This window comes from Momordica charantia, assembly GCF_013281855.1.
Source record: "Momordica charantia cultivar OHB3-1 chromosome 1 unlocalized genomic scaffold, Mcharantia_2.0 BLBB01000001.1, whole genome shotgun sequence".
In the NCBI taxonomy this organism is placed as follows: Eukaryota; Viridiplantae; Streptophyta; class Magnoliopsida; order Cucurbitales; family Cucurbitaceae; genus Momordica; species Momordica charantia.
In genome coordinates, this window is record NW_028275157.1 from 3,534,021 (window position 1) to 3,548,347 (window position 14,327).

The following is a 14,327-nucleotide window of genomic DNA, read 5'->3' on the forward strand; positions in this document are numbered from 1 at the left end:
TTCGTCACTTGAAAAAGAGATGAAAATGATTTGCGTCGCATAAAAAGCAACGAACAATGCATTTGCGTCACTTTTAAACTCAACGAAATGTGAGTTCGTCGCTTTTTTATGAGACGAAATCACCTTATGCGACGAAATGCTATTACGTCGCTTTTTATGCGACGAAATGCTATTACGTCGCTTTTTATTCGACAACAGCATTTTCGTCGCTCAATCCCATATTTGTTGTAGTGCTCTTCTTTGAACTTAACTGGAGACATTTGATGAAATCATCCTTCTAGCCACATGTTATTATTCTTCACTGAAATGTTGTTGTGATCCATTTTGAACGTAAAGACTGCCTTTTTCGCCTTAGTTTCGACGTGCAGTTGATGCAGTCCACCTTTGAATGCAAAGGACCTCTTTTCTTAGCCTTCAACTTCCAAGTGATCTATGGAATGTTGTTGTAATCCAATCATGTGAATGTGAAAAGACTACAAAATTTTATGTGCAACAAATGTGATCTTCTCAATCTAAAATTGGCCTTTGTATAAATGACAAAACATCGACAACTTTGCCCCATTTTTAAAATTTGTAAAGAGGACCTTGAAGCCTTTAAAACTGCTGTTGTTGATCTATGTTTATTGCCCCAGTCATTGAACTAAAGAATTGTCATAGTCTTAGATATTTCATATTTTCTTTTTCTTTTTCTTTTTTATCTTTCTTATTTTTATCTTTTTCCTTTTTTGCTTTTTTTTTTGGCCAGACATGCTCCTTTTTACAAGCAAAATATGATGCAATCACTTATAAAACGTCGATCATGCGTAAGTCACCCTTTACAATCTCGACTGTTGCTCTAAATTATTTCTTTGTTGTTGCAACTCTAGTATCATGATGAAATTGTTCTCAAAACTCATCAAAGGATACTATGTATCAGGTCGCTATCTTCCCATTTCTCAAAACTACTATCCTCAGTCTTGGAATCACTTTTTACTGAAAAAAAGAGAAGAAACAAAGGGTTGGGCTAGGAGAACAAGATGAAATAAAAAGTAAAATAAGGGAGTCAAAGTAGGGAAATTTTTGAGCAACTACAAGTACCAATTCATGAAGCAGTAAATCATAAGAGCTCAATGTCATTTTATTACCTTCAAAGCTTTTAGGGTAAAATTAAGACATGATTCATTAACCTCATGAATGTACTAGGTGCATTAGTCAATCCAAAAGGCATAACTAACCATTCATAAAGACCATACTTAGTTTTGAAAGAAGTTTTCCATTCATCCCCAATATGCATGCGAATTTGATGATAACCCGATTTCAAATCAATCTTAGTAAAGAGACTACATCCATGCAACTCATCAAGCATATCATCTAATTCAGGAATTGGATGCCTATACTTAATAGTTATCTTGTTTATAGCCCTACAATCAACACACATACGCCATGACCCATCTTTCTTAGGTACAAAAATAACAGGAACAGAACATGGACTCAAACTCTCGCGTACATACCCTTTGGCAAGGAGGTCATTCGCTTGCCGTTGTATCTCTTCGGCCTCGCTAGGATTAGTCTTATACGCCGGATGGTTTGGAATGGTCGCTCCTGGAATGAAGTCAATCTTATGCTCGATCCCCCTAACTGGTGGCAATCCACTTGGCATCTCTTCGGGAAATAATTCCTAAAATTCCTGCAAAAGGGCAACAAAAACACTAGGCAAAGAAGGGTTAAGCTCGTTAGTAAGGAAACAAGATCCTTCATACAGAAGTACAAGGATATTTCGTTTTGCAATCAAAGCATTCCTAACCTCACCCATTCTAGCACACAAGCTCACACATTTGGCTTTTCTCTCAATTTTCTCACTAGGTCGATTGCTACTCTCTTGCTTTTCACTCAAACTCTTTTTTTCTCTCAATTCTTTTTCTTTCATTTCTTTTGCATTTGCATCGACCTCTTGCCTTTTCGTTTCAAGTTTACATTGATCAACATCTACATCTTTTGGAGACAGAGGTACAAGAGTAGTTTTCCTACCAATATGAATAAAATGATAACGATTAGTATATCCATCATACATTACCCGACAATCAGATTGCCATGGTCTCCCTAACAAAATATCTCCAGCATGCATTGAGACAACATCACACAAAACATCATCAACATACTTTCCAATGGTAAAAGAAACAAGAACTTGCTTATTCACCCTTACCTCCTCACAATCACTCAACCATTGAAGCTTATATGGTCTATGATGTGGTTTAGTCTCTAAATTAAGTCTTTTGACCAGAATTGAACTCACAACATTGGTGCAACTACCGCTGTCGATCACCATACTACAAGGTACAGATTGAACAAGGCACCTAGTGTGAAATAAATTCTCTTTTTGGTCTAAGCTATCCTCCTTAACTCGGGTGCTTAAAGCTCTCCTAGTGACTAACGACATATGTGTAGGGTCCTCTTCATTATACTCCTCACTATCACAATCATCATTTTCTTTCTCTATTACCTCATCTTCCTCCTCATCGTCCGTCACCAACTCTCCCTCCCTAAGGACCATAGTTCTCCTAGTAGGGCAATCTCTACTATAGTGACCAACTCCTTGACATTTCCAACCCTTAATATCTCTATTTCTTTCCTTAGTCTCATCAACCTTTTCTTTCCCCTTATAAGAAGTCTCTCCCTTATCCTTAGGTTTCTCACTTAACACTCAGGTCTTAGACTTATATTCAGCATGCTTACTATCCCTTTTCCATGTAGAAGTACTTGAAGAAGGTTTAGTAGAATACCTTTGAGACTTTCGTTGGAGTTGCTTTTCCATCTTTATGGCAATATGCAACAGCTTCTCAATGTTAAAGTAAGGTTGTAGATCAACCTTATCAGAAATCTCCTTATTTAAGTCATTCAGAAATCGTGCCATGAGATTCTCCATATCCTCTTCAAGATCAAGTTGATCTGTAACGCCCCAGAACGTTTTACACTCTTCTAGGTAACGTTAATTAAACCCCCTGTCAAATCTTATCTCTAAACCCGAGATAAACAACTCCCTGTGAAATAATTATATAAAATAAAGCTCCAACTCTGATCAATTCACCAATAATAAAAAAAAATCAATTCTATAAATTATCATTCAAACGTCCTCCGTGGACAACTCCATAAGGCAAACCCATTATTCCAACTAAGCAGACTCAATGAATGGAAGAAAACTAAAAGAAACAACTATCCTGAGTCAAGGTAAACAACAGGTGGGAAACTCCCAATAATCAAATAGGAACAAGTAGTTTGTTTCCAAAACAATAATGCATAAACCATCTAAACCTAAGCTAAGCGAAAATAACTACGCAGCCTATGGTCCTCTCTCGTCATGTTTCCTCCACGTCATCGCCATGGTCGCCAACAAAATCTCCGCCTGAAAACAACAATTGCAGGGGGGGGGGGGTGAGTATATAAAATATACTCCATAAGTAGCCCTCACCAATCACACACAAACATCATGCTCAAAAGTCATAAAAGAAAAAAACATACATAGTCATGCTCTTCATTACATTATATAACCAACCATAGACATGCTCAGTAAGACCCGGTACTAACCACAACCATGTACAATTCAACTACAGTCCACGTGGCTCTCTAACACCTCAAGCACCTCTATGCTCATCTCAGCCATTCTAGCTTTCCGAGGCTATTCTGTTGGTAGTGTCGGCCTTTGACCATTTTTACCCAGAGCCCCGACACTACTGCATCGACCCTCGGCCATTTATTCTCAAAGCCTCGATGTCTTTACAATCTATTGGCCCTTGACCATTTTTACCCAAGGCCTCAATAGTTTTCCTTTCAAAAGGCTCCTCGCATCGACCCTCGACCATTTATACCCGAGGCCTCGACGCTCATCTTTATCCAATATTGGCGTATCGACCCTCAACCATTTTTACCCGAGGCCTCGATACCCAATTAGTGACGTATCAGCCCCCGACCATTTATACCCGAGGCCCTGACACTCACCCATTCACTTCATAACGGAACCGGCTCTCATCGGAGTCCTACTTTATGCCTTCTTAGACCATGACTCATGCATCACTCAGCTCACCAACACAATTCAACATGCTTCCACAACATAAACATCATTCTAATATCAAAACAATAAACCAAACATGCTTTCACAACACATCAATTCTTAACAACAGCGCCACAGTGAGTTTAGTTATAACAGAGCATAGTCAACAATTTTTAAACGACTGAAGCCCAACTCAATTCATCCAAACACTCATTGTAACGCCTCAGGATTTTCAGCATTCAAACAGGAACGTTACTAAAAACCACTTAAAAAGTATCACTCGCACTAGAGAACTAAACCACTAGAAATTACAAATTTTGACAATTCTCACCACGCTTCTGCTGCGCTACTCTAATTAATAACACTTACATAAGCTGGCACTAAACAAAACAAACAATGCCAAAGCTCTAACGAATGCAAATCCTTCCCAGTTAATAATTTAGTAGCAATCCAATTTAATAATCTCAAAACGTACTCAGTTACAAATAAACAACTATAACTATTCTATCCAAATGGAAGCTTAACGACGCAACGTTAAATGGTCTCTCTAGTCAAGTCTCCTCCTCACCATCACCATCCCAAGAGCTAGCTCGATACCTGCAAAAGTGGAGGGAAAAAAGAGGGATGAGTACAACCACAGTACTCAGTAAGCAGCCCTTATCTGAGGGTCACGCACAAACAACATGCTTATCAAGGATACAACGTGTCATGCTTATCAAAGGATCAACACATCATGTTTATCATTAACCTCAAGCCTTAAATAAAAGAAACATATTTTAAGAAGCAGTTTATGTATAAGTTTAACTAAAAATGTACCATACAGGTCAAACTCAGACTCATAACTTAACTCACTAGTGCTCTTTCTTGATGCCTCCAAGACTTACTCATTCGAGTCGTACCGACCCCTGACCTCACGTAGCTAAAGCATCGACACTTCTCTACGGTGCTCGGTGTTGGACCTTGACATTTATCCCCAAGGCTTCAACTACTACTCAACGTATTGGTCCTTGGCCTCCAAGCAACTCCTAACCTATCACACTATGTTAGTCCTCCAAGTCTAACTCCTCGAATCGTATCGACCCTTGCCATTTATCCCCAAGGCCCGACATTCATCTACAGAGGCTTGGCGTTCAACCTTGCCATTTATTCCCAAGGCCTTGAACTGTGCATCACATTATGTTAGTCCTCCAAGTCTAACTCCTCGAATCGTATAGACCCTTGCCATTTATCCCCAAGGTCTTGAACTGTGCATCACATTATGTTAGTCCTCCAAGTCTAGCTCCTCGAATCATATAGACCCTGGCCATTTATCCCCAAGGCCCGACACTCATCTACAGAAGCTTGGCGTCGACCTTGCCATTTATCCCCAAGGTCTTGAACTGTGCATCGACCCTTGACATTTATCCCCAAGGTATCGACGACTACTCAACGTATTGGTCCTTGACCGCCACCACATCAAGACCCAATACTAATTCAACAAAATAGAATCACCGTGCCGACCCCCGACCCTTTGTACCCGGAGCCTCGACACTCATCTCTACCAAGTTAGGGTATCGATCCCCGACCTTTGCACCTGGAGCCTCGATACCCAACTAGTGACGTGTCAGTCTTTTTGGCCCTGTTAGTTCTCCATTTACTTTATTACATCCCGGAACTCTCACCAGAGACCTACATGCTTTTCAGCCATGACCCATGTAGAAATTATCTCACAACAATGGAACATACGTTATACACATAACCTATGTCACTATCATCCAGACATGGCCATTCAACATCACGAGGATGCCATTCTCTTAACACTAAGCATGCTTTACACACCACAGCACAAATAATTCACAAAAGAGACGTAGCCGACATATATCCATAAACGCATCCAACACTCTAAAAATTTCATAGTAATCAGAACACAACATAACCCATTCACTTCATTAAGGACCAAACTCTCACCAGAGTCCTACTACATACTTTCTAGGCCATGACCCATGCAGCACTCAACTCACAATAAAACCAGCATACTTCCAGAACCAAAAACAGTAAGCTAAAAAGGAAATGACATGTCCAACGTGCATGTGCAACACAACAGATTTCTCCCACATTATTTCAGTGTGCTTTTATGAACACAGCCATACAACGATAAAAACCATTCATAATCCACAACGCTTTCAGAAATCCCGCTAAGCATCAAATCCAACAACGCAAAGCAAATCAATTATAAACAACTAGAACCAACATGATTTCATTCCACTACTTATAATCATTAGCCAACATTCACAAAGACACAATCAACTTACATATTAATAAATAATAAACACACCAAAAGCACCAAACAATTCATACATATTCATACAGCAAACATCCCCAAGTAAGAACTACTTACACAAGTGCCCTGACACGTTACTAAGCTCGCCGAAGGATTTCCTAAACCATAGGCAACCAAACTTAAGTTAGAAACTAACTAAAACCACTTTAATTAAATAAAAATCCAATACAAGTGAGTTGTTACCTACTAACTCACACTAAAACCCGTTGGGTTAGGAGTGGGTCGACGTCGAGGGGGTTCAGGCTTGTTGTTCCAATGTCAAAAAGCGATGGGTAATGCCAATTTCGATCCGAATAAGAGTGGGTCAACGTCGAATCAAAGCCGGAGGGGGTGGGTAACTCAAATCAAGCTTCGTTTTGGTGTGGGTAAGCGTCAAACGTTGCTGGAACGAAGGAATCACTGTGATTCTAGGCTATCGGAATCACTGAACTGCCTTGACGTGTGCTGGCCGTGGGTTGCTACAGCACGCCGGAAAAATAAAAACGCCGCCGAGGAAGCTTCACGCATAGGGGCACCGATCGCTACATAAAACGAAGGGAATACCACAGATCTAGCTCGGGGTTGCCGGATCTGGGATATTTCCGAGGGTGCGCCACCGTTCGGGATTAAGAGCTGTCGCTGCTGTTCGAGGAGACGCCGCCACTGCGCCGGAAGTCGTCGTGTCGTGGGACTGCTCGAAGCCGCCGAAACCAAATTCGCCGCTGCTACTATAGTTCGAAGAAACACCGTCACTCGTGGGTTGCTATTCCACCGTCGGGTCGTCGTTGGCCCCGCTGCACCTTGCCGGAAAAAGAACTTGTGGCTGTCGAAAATTAACAACAAGAAGAAGGGGGGTGGTGACTAGGGTTGAAGAAGAAGGAGGAGAAGAAAACTTGGTGGAGGCTAGTGCTTTCTATTTTAATTGTTGTTTTGTTTTCTTCCTTTTCCTTTTCTTTTTACCAAAAAAACTAAAAAGGAAAATAATGATATTAACCAAAAACATTACTAATATCTTTAAATAAAAGGGATTTTTCCTGATCCTTTTTTAAAAAGAAGACCCACTTTAAAGGATTTTGATAAATTAATTTAGAGATTAAATTAATTAAAAACTCAAAATAAAATCCCAAAACAAAAAATTAAATTTCCAAAGATTGAATTAAGATTTAACTAAAAAAAATCTCCTACACAGACCGAGAACTTAAATTATCTTAATCCAATGAAATTAACCTTAATTCTAATTTATCCAAAAATTAGAATTTCAAAATGATAACATCCAGGAATTAAAGTTATCAGGTTAGGGAAAAAATCCAAAGACACTATTTATCTCTTAAAATAAATGAGTCAGAGAACGTGGGGCGTTACACTCATTATCCAACATCCGTATTCAATAAGCATTGCTAGATATAATAAAACACATAAGACACGCCAAACACTTCATACAAATTTAGACAACAAACATCCCCACAATAAATCCACTTTAACGAACATTCCTTGCAAGCACACATCATTCCACAACAAATCTCAGCAGCTCAACAATACAAAATTTCCACTATTATCACCGACGGACATTCAACACTACCTAGGCATACAAACCAACATAAAAGAGAGTTACATTGGACAATAGCGTACCAAAATCAATATTAAACATCATAAAACAGCACAACGGCAACCAAATAATATACATCAACACACGCACCCGCCCATCGTCTACTTACAAACAGATGTCCTAAAGCTCCTAAGCTTGTTGAACACTTCCTAAAAGAAAAAGAAGTTTTAGTAACCAATCAGAAGGACTTAAATATAATTGAAACCGAGTTTAGGTGAGTCGTTACCTACTAACTCACACTACAACAACTTGGGTTAGGAGTGGGTTAATGCCAAGGAAGTTCGGGCTCCCAAATCCATGTTTAAAAGGTTTTATGCTGGCTGGTCCGATGTCGAGAAGTGATGGATAAATCTGATTTGGGTTCGAATTGGAGTGGGTCAACGTCGAATCAATGCCGGAAGGGGTGGGTAACACAAATCAAGCTCCGTTTGGGTATGGGTCAACGTCGGACGTCACTGGAAGGCCGGAAAATGTCACCAAATCCGCTGGGCTTCACGAGTTCGGACTGTTCGGGGCTGTCGAGGCCAGGGAACGAACCAAAACTTCGTTGTCTGTCGTGCACCGCTGCGGACAGTCGCTGGAACACCGTACCAAAGCCGGACCTGAGCTTGGGCCACCGAAATCCACGAGGCACACCGCTGAACCTCCGCCACTACTAAAGGTTCGCTGTTGTCCGCCTTGCTACGCCGTCGTGGGGAGAACGCCGAAGGTAACGCGCCACTGCCGCTGCCTGGGTGAGGTCGCCGCCGAAACTGCTGCAGAAACGACACAATCCGTGGGTATGGTTCGCCCCGTCGTGCTCGTCGTGGGGAAGATGTCGCCGGCTGCTACTTGCTCGTTGTCGTGGAACCTAGATCGTGCCGCTGCTGCTATTGATCGTGTGCCGTCGTGGGATGCCGACCGGAGGAGAAGAAGAAGAGAGTGGGTGGATGGTGGCTAGGGTACAAGAGAAGGAAGAGGAAGAAGAAGAAGATGGGGCTAGGGTTTCTTTTATCTTTCCCTTTTGTTTTAAAACCAAACCAACCCAACTAAAAAAAAAAAACAGCATAAACCAAACCCAAAAGAAAAACCCATCCCAACCTGAGATAAAACAAACACGCGCGATACGGTATACATAAATTTAATTAAAATTAATTTAGAATTTAAATGAAAATCTCCTAATTCGAGACTAAACTAACTTGAAGGACACGGGGCGTTACACGATCCATCAACAAATCCATCTCCTTGTAATAATCCTCTATGAACTTGCTACCTTGTCTCAACACTTGTAGCTTTTGCGTCGTGTCCCTTTGGAAATGTTTAGGAGCAAATCGCCTTCTCATCAACTCCTTGAATTCATACCATGAATCGATTGGCACCTCAAGATTTCATCTCCTACTTGACATCAATTTGTCCCACCATGTTATTGCATAATCTTTAAATTGAGCAATACATAGTTTTACCTTCTTTTCTTCGTTAAAATTGTGGTAGTCAAATACGTACTCCACTTGCTTCTCCCACTAAATGTAAGCCTCCAGATTAGTCTTACCATAGAACTTTGGAAGCTTCAATTTGATATTTTCCAAGTTTCGGTCAACTCGAGCATCCTCCTGTGGAGTTATCCGTTGGAGATTATGGTAGCCTCTTCCTCGGCCTCACCCTCGATCTAAGCCACGACCAACATGTCTCTTTCCCCGTCTTGGAGCCACCAAGACTGTAACTTGATCGTCTTCCCAATGATCAGATCCATCACTTTCATAATCATCCTCATCTACAACACGTGGTGGTGGAATTCTCTCCAGAGCTTGGTTTTAAGCCTCCAACCTTCCTATCCGTTATGTCAAAGCCTCTATGCCACGAATCAATTGCTCCATAGTTCCTTCTAATGCCTCTCTCCTTCGGGCATCGGGAATGGTATTATCTTCAGGATTGGACATGCTGCAAAACAAGTTAAAGTAACAAGAAATGGACCTCACAAGCACTCCCTCACATGTTTCCACTCGTTAATGAATTTCACTCGTGTTTAACACTCAAACAATAAATCACTCCCTCACAAACGCTCAATCTCACCCTCTCAGCAAAGTACACTCCAATATTGAAAAGTAAGCCAATGAGCAAGACTGCAACTCAAGTGATTAGATAAGACACACAAAGAAAACACTCAAATAACTTGATATATGAGTAAATTAAAAACTCAAATAAAAAACAAGCTTAAGAAAGAAAATGACCAGAATAATTAAGATCGAACAAGATGAAAATTTAAAAGACCAGAAAATGTAACTCTTGAACAATTAAGGCTACTTTGAGATTTTATGGAGTTTAATTCAGCCTTTTATAACATATATGAGTTACACAGGAAAAACATCAGGAGCATTGAACAACAAATTGCTGGAAATTAATTAAGACAATTGTAACAAGAATTTAATGAGTAACAGTTAGTTGTGGAAATAAATCAAAACATAACTAATATGATTTAACACCAACAACTAGATTAACCCAAATAGGAAATTTCAACGGCACAACTCAGATCTAGCATGCTTTGCAAGTGAAAAAGATATAAAGAACAAAGAAGAACACATGCTCTCTCCAGAACAGAATGTCAATTTTCAAACTTTTTACCGAGAAGCAAATTGAATCACAAGATATGAAAGAAGACAAAGTTGTAGATAAGACAGAGATCTACAAACTCATAAAAGACAATAAAACGAAAAGAATAATGGAAATGACACTTTCTTAATATTTTAGATACATGGACAGAATGTAACGAGATGAACAATAAGAACAAAAATTTCAAAACAATGAACAAGAAGAGCTATACAAAAACGGAAACATATATCCGATCTAGAGCCTAGTTCTCTGATACCAAATGATAAGAAAACGATAGCCAATTGGATCTAAGAACCCTTATGGTTATGCAAACCCCTAGATCACAAATGCTAAAACCCCAAAATAAAGATGATTTCAACCTAAGGAAGAAGTTAGAACGAATTTACCTTGATGATCAAGATCAAGAGTAGAGAAAACTTGTTTCTAAACTCAAGATTCGAACCACTCCACAAGATAGCTTGATCAAGACTAGTTGAATGACTCTAACATGCAAATCTAACACTCAAGCATTGCAAAGAACAACAAGCTCTAGGCTTTTGAAGCAAAATAGCAACTTTCATTCAATAATAAAATCTCTTGATCATCCCTAGTCGAGCTCACCAAGTATTGAACATGAGAAAGTAAAGCTTGTTGTAGCTTCTTAGCTCTTGATCTCGTTATGGGTCATTGAGGCATGACAATGGTGCTTCCTTGGTTTACACCAAACCAAATCTCAACGAGGAAAGGGAATCGAACCAAACCAATTGAACAGAGCCAAGTGAACCAAACCAATTGAATCGAAACAAATGATCCGGACTAGAACCAGTATAAATCAGACCAAACCGAACTGGAATGTGACGAACTAGACCGAACTGAACCTGAATCGGATGAACCAAACCGCTTGAAACCAAACCAGTTGAACTGGACCACTTGAACCGAACTGCTTGAATCGGATCAGGTGTTTTATGAAACTAGAAACCCTAAGTGCTACCCCACGACAACAGAGGGACGAAGGAGATTGGCAGTGACAGAAGCGCACGACGACTGATGGCGACGGAGGTGCGAAGGACGACGAGACGAAACCCATGAACAGCAATTGGAAAACAGCAGCGGCGGCAGGCGGCGGCAGCGACGGTGGGCGGCGACGGCAGCGGTGGTCGGTGGCTGTAGTGGCGGTGGGTGGCAGCGGCAGCGACGACGGTGGCAGCGGCGGAGACATCAGTGGTAGTGAGTTGAGTTGGATAACAATGGACAAAACCCTAATGGGCACAAAACCCTAATGGGCAAAAAAACCTAGAGCTCTGATACCATGTAGAAACTAAGGTTTGAGAGAACCAGATTGATCTTATTCTCGTTACTGAAGTCTATATATATAGACAAATATACAATGTTGACCTAATCCTAGAAGGGGAAGGTAAAGGACAAATGAATACATATTATTTAAAAGAATGTAAAATATACTAATATATACTCTAACACACCTGCACCGTAATAATCAAAATTTAGCTTCCATATAGCCCAAAATTCTCTATGTTATAATTTAGCGGATGATGACAGCCTTGCCAAAAACAATGAGATATGGGAACATACCTAACAGAGTTTTATATGCAGTTCTATATGCCCATAATGCATCATTAGACTTAATAGCCAAGTGATTCATATTCACATTCACAAACTTCTCTAAAATTGATTTTATTGCCATATTAGATATCTCTGCTAAACCGTTAGTTTAAGAGTGATAGGCAGTAGCAATCTGATGATTGATGTTATATTTTTTTAACAAATTACCAACTACTCTATTTAAAAAGGGTGTGCCGTCATGACTAATCAAGCATATAGTTGTACCATATCTAGTAAAAATAAACTTATGCAAGAAGAGATCAACTACATTGGCATTGTTAGTAGGGGTGGCCAAATCCTCAACCCATTTCAAAATGTAGTCAACAATCAAAAGAATGTAATTCTTACAAAATTATGGCGGGAACAGACTCATGAAGCCAATGCCCCAAACATCGAACATCTTAACTTCCAATATTTGGGTTTAGAGGCATCTCATGTTTTTGTGTCAAGTTACTTGATCTTTGGCATCGGCTACAACTTTGAGCGACTATGCCTGCATCTCGAAAGAGGGACTGCCAAAAGAACCCACTTTGGAGGATCTTCTTTGCAGTTTTGCGTTTAGCAAAATGACCGCCATATGGTGATTTGTGGCACGCCTCCAGAATCTCCTTATGTTCATGCTGAACAACACACCTACGAAGAATGTTGTCAGGCTCCAATTTAAACAAGAAAGGTTCATCCCATCTATAAAATCAATGAAAGAACTTCTTAATATGGTGGTTACTTAAACCACTAGGAATTACGTTGATAACCAGATAGATCGCCTAATCAGCAGACAAAGAGACTTCATAAATAGCTAACATATGCTCGTCAACAAAATGTTATTTAATTTCATAGTTAACGTGTTGCAAAGAAGACTATACTCTATACAACTGATATGCTACTTGGTTTTCCGTCCTTTTCTATCTCTTATCTCTAAATCAAACTCTTGTAGCAATAATATCCATCTAATTAACCTACACTTAACTTATTTTTTAGCAAACAAGTATTTTAATGCAGAATGATCAGTAAAAACTATTACCTTAGTCCTAATTAAATATGAACGAAATTTATCGAATGTGAAAACAGCAGCTAAAAACTCTTTCTTAGTCACAATGTAGTTTAACTGACTACTCTTCAAAGTCTTTCTTGCATACTGGGGTCCAAGATAATAAAACCATCAATAACAGTAACGTAAGCATGAGACTTTTTGGTAGTACCGGTGGGCTAGCTTGCTTCCACTGGTGGCGGGCGAAGGGTGAAACATAGAATGAAGAATTTTACCTTTCTGCTGACCGAATATCGCACCTATCGCAAAGTCATTTGCACCACACATTAGTTCGAACGACAAGTTCCAATCAAGTTAAATTATGATAAGTGTTAAACTAAGTGCATCTTTATGTGTCTCAAAAGCTTTCAAATAGTTTTCATCAAAATTAAAGGGTTGATCCCCTTTTAACAACTGACATAAAGGGTTAGAAATTTGTGCAAAGTTTTGAATAAAACGGTGGTAGAAACCCACATATCCTAAAAAACTTCTAACACATTTTACAACAATAGGAAGGGGTAATTTAGAATTCAAAACTATCTCAGCCCTATCGACCTCAATTCCTTTTCTTGGAATTTTGTCACCTAAGACTATTCCTTAACGTACCATAAAATGACACTTCTTCCAATTAAGCACGAGCTTAGTCTCTTCCCAACTTTTAAAACATCTTTTAAAATTTATAAACAAACTTCAAAAGACTATCCAAACACAGAAAAATCATCCATTAATATTTCTACCGTTCAATCTACCATGTCAGAAAAAATAGCAGTCATCCATCTTTGGATGGTGGCAGGAGCGTTATAAGGACCGAACGACATCCTCCAAAATGCAAATATCCCATAGGGACACGTGAAAGTGGTATTTTCTTGGCCCTCCGAAGCTATTGTTATCTTGTTGTAACCAGAATATCATCAAGGAAGAAACAATACTCGTTCCCTTCAAGACGATCAAGCATTCGATCAATAAATAAAAGTGGAAAATGGAATTTTCTAGTTATATTGTTTAGATGACGATAGTCCATGCACACTCTCTAACTAGTTACCGTTCTTGTCGAGATCAATTCGTTGTTAGGGTTGGTTATTACCGTCATACTGCCCTTATTGGGAATGCATTGAACCAGGCGAATCTAGCTGCTATCTGAAATGGAGTAGATCACCCCACCATCTAACCATTTTATTATCTCCTT

General features: G+C 39.6%; 1 long non-coding RNA gene and 1 pseudogene across 1 annotated transcript; both read right to left on the reverse strand.

The window, feature by feature from the left end:
* Positions 1-1,135: 1,135 nt before the first annotated feature.
* Positions 1,136-2,902, reverse strand: LOC148213102 (uncharacterized; annotated as a pseudogene).
* A 1,232-nt stretch (positions 2,903-4,134) lies between these two features.
* Positions 4,135-7,230, reverse strand: LOC148213103 (uncharacterized). Its single transcript, XR_015791490.1, has 3 exons — positions 6,528-7,230; positions 6,402-6,442; positions 4,135-4,621 (listed from the first exon to the last, which is right to left on the reverse strand). It is a non-coding gene; the product is annotated as an uncharacterized LOC148213103 (long non-coding RNA).
* Between the last annotated feature and the right edge of the window lie 7,097 nt (positions 7,231-14,327).